Raw genomic sequence first — 3,252 nt, 5'->3', positions numbered from 1 at the left:
GAGCCAAGAATGAAAAATAACAGCAGAGGCTTTCTACATCCCTGTATGAATGAGCATGACTGTGTGGGGCTGAATGCATTTGCAGGTATGTATCTATATTTGTGTTACTCCATTGCATCACAGACTCTAGAAAGCCAAGCCCACAAATTAATCTCCACCTCCTTCTCTGGCTTTAGGAATAAAAGCTCCTCAGAAACATCCTAGATGCACAACTCATCTTTTTTTTTTTTTTTTTTTTTTTTTTTTTTTTTTTTTTTGCAGCTTAAAACCTGAGTGGGGATTTGAGGAATACTACACTGAACACTCAGTTTCACAGGATCATCTGGACAGGTTGTATTTTATTATTATTAACATTTTTATTTAGATTAACATATAGGAAATATAAATGCAAACTGTTTATCACAAAGCTGTTAAAAGGGAAATATAGAAAGAGTAATTCTTTATCAATATTTTAGTCACTTAATAATATAAAGCATTTACAACCTTCTTAAACCATATGTGTGTCATTACAAATAACATCTAGCATTTATGTGGTGCTTTTCTGGGTAAAGAGCTTTAACATAAAACCGCAGTATCATAGTTATCTTGTAAGTCGTGCTCACTAGACATGTTCTCCATTTTACTGATAAAGAAATACAGCAAGCAAGGTAGACACAGAGTGAAGACTGACTTTTAGACCGGAGTTCACTTGCATGAAATCTGTCAGAAGCAGTCTATTATGACCAATGGCCTTGCAAACATTATTGTTACTGTAAGTGAGAGACAGCAGATAAATACAGCAGAAATGCAAGTCCTTGGTAAATTACTGACAGATCATTGGCAGCATAATGCCTATTTTATCTAGGAGTCTTTAGTGAAACCTAGAAAGCCCAGAGTGACTTGAACTAATAATTAACTTTAATGAATGGTTTTGAGCATCTACTTAATGACACAGTGCTGAGGCCTGGGATTAAATGATGTACAAAAGGATATTCTCAGCTTTCAGCCACTTTACCTAAATCTAGGTAAGTCTAAGATGGTGAGGACTAAGTGAGCCTTATGCATATACTCACCATGGTATCCCAGCCCTTGATACTGTGCTTGGGGATGAAGTAGGTGCTCACACAGGGAATGTTTTCTGAATGAAAGGCAGATTGGGAGATGAAGAAAGGGAGGACAAATAAAAAAAGGAAGAAAGAAAAAGAGACAGAAATGAAGAAATATAGAGAAAAAGAAGAAATCTTTCTGAATTGAATTTATTAATCAGAGTTTTAACAAGTTTTTTATTGGTGTCTCTAGACAACAGTAATCTATATACTCAGATAGTAAAATTGACCCTTTCCAACTGAAATATATCTTTTGAGAAAGAACAGAGCAGTTAGATAGTGTGTCCATACATTGTAATATAAGATAATTTACCAAAATAAGTTAAACAAAGAAAGAGATTTTATTATATGCTGCCTAGTTTAATTCCAAGTACAAAATTGATCATGAAGGGGCAGCCAAAAAGTCAAACAACTCTTTAATGATAAGTCAGCTCCTCCCAATTGATTATAAGCCAATTCTTTCAAACTTGGCAGAACACCAAGAAAGTTGTTTAGATGAATAAACAAATTAGTAGGCAGGGCAAATGATGCCTTTTATAAATATTTTTTTCTAGTGAAAGATCTCATTTCTGAGAGTAAAGGGAAGGTTTGGGGACCAAGCAGATTTATTAACAAATCTGATTTTACTAAAAATATAATTTTGGTGAGATTACCTCTGATAAACCTGAGAGGGCAGTTTTAAAATAGTTGAGTTTGTCCTTAAGGACTGGGGTTATTTTCCCCTTTTGGTAAGAACAACCATGATTAGTGCTGTTCTGTGGTTTCCAAAACACATGATAAGCCATTCTTTGGTTAAAAACAAACAAAAGAAAAACTCTTATATTGTGTCTCTCTTCTGTTGTGCAATCTGGGGCATACATGAAATGAATGTCATACTGGGTTGTCCCAGAGAACTTTAGACAAGTAAACAGGGACAACATTCACATTAGACATGTATAGATTGTACCCTCTCCAGTAGAAAACAGATCACTGACTATGAGTTTCTTCAGACAATTTTATATTAATATCCTTGGGAATTTTTAAACAACAAATATTTTCCCTGCTTTGAACAGTAATTTCTATCATTACTATGTAATGTGTACTGTTACTGAGAGAGTCCAGGGTCTGGTTCTCCTACATTATCATATAGATGTGGCATAATAACAATAAAAGTTCATACTTATTAAGCATTTATAATTGGCCAGGCTTATGCCCTCATTTAATTCCCAATAATTGTTTCAGGTAAGTACAATTATTATCATCTTCAATTTGTAGGTGAGAAAATGGAGCATAGTCAAGTTAATTGGCCAGGGTCATACAATTTCAATTAGCAGAACTAGGATTTAACCCAAGGTGGTCTACTTTAGAACCCATATTCTTAATAACTATTTTCTCTGTTATCTACACCTTAATTATCTAAATTAATGTACATGTTTAACCTTTAACACATATATGTTCTTCATTATATGAGCATATTTAAATATTTAGATAACCATACCAATCATAAGGCAAAAATTTAACATACTTGCCTATCCTATCTAATAAAGAGGGAATATGCTAATTGACCCTCATGCCATCACAAAAGGTGGTGGCACCCATAGCCAATAAGGAGGGAATATGCTAGTTGGCTGCCACACCCTCAAAGATGGCAACACCCACAGCCACAAGATGGTGGCACCCAGTCCCCTCAGCCTGCCTCTGGAGTCCGCCAGTCCCCTCAGTCCTCCAGCCACCCAGGGCTGGCACAAGGTGCAGGCAAGCCTCAGATGGCGGCTGCCCAGCCACCCAGGGCTGCCTGAGGTACAGATAACCAAGGCCAGCCGAGGCTTGCGCTCCTGGCAGTGGCAGCAGCAGAGGTGTGATGGGGCGTCACCTTCCCCTGATCGCCAGGTCACCACCTGCCCCTGAGGGGTCCTGGACTGTGAGAGGGGGCAGGCCAGGCTGAAGGACCCCCCTCTAGTGCAGGAATTTTCATGCACCAGGCCCCTAGTATAAACAATAATATCCTATACAGCAATATTTTAAAAGGGGGAAAAACAATAGATTTCTTTATCAACAATAAATTACTAGCTGTAAATCAGGAAAAGCCAATAATTATTATTGGCAAAATGAATCAAAATGATTAAAATAACCAATAAATATATAAAATGTGAAAATATGAAAATTATAAAATATCTATGAAATACCA

General features: G+C 36.6%; 1 protein-coding gene across 1 annotated transcript in view; it reads left to right on the top strand.

The window, feature by feature from the left end:
- Positions 1 to 289: 289 nt before the first annotated feature.
- LOC102247493 (estrogen sulfotransferase) overlaps positions 290 to 3,252 on the top strand; it is a 19,631-nt gene continuing 16,668 nt past the window's right edge. The window contains exon 1 of the mRNA XM_005859266.2: positions 290 to 330. The gene's annotated coding sequence lies outside the window, so the exon portion shown is untranslated. The remainder of the gene's footprint in view (positions 331 to 3,252) is intronic.

The sequence above is a fragment of the Myotis brandtii genome, unplaced genomic scaffold (genome assembly GCF_000412655.1).
Source record: "Myotis brandtii unplaced genomic scaffold, ASM41265v1 scaffold1237, whole genome shotgun sequence".
NCBI lineage: Eukaryota > Metazoa > Chordata > Mammalia > Chiroptera > Vespertilionidae > Myotis > Myotis brandtii.
The sequence above is the reverse complement of the archived record's forward strand: the minus strand, read 5'-3'. Positions and strand labels throughout refer to the sequence as shown.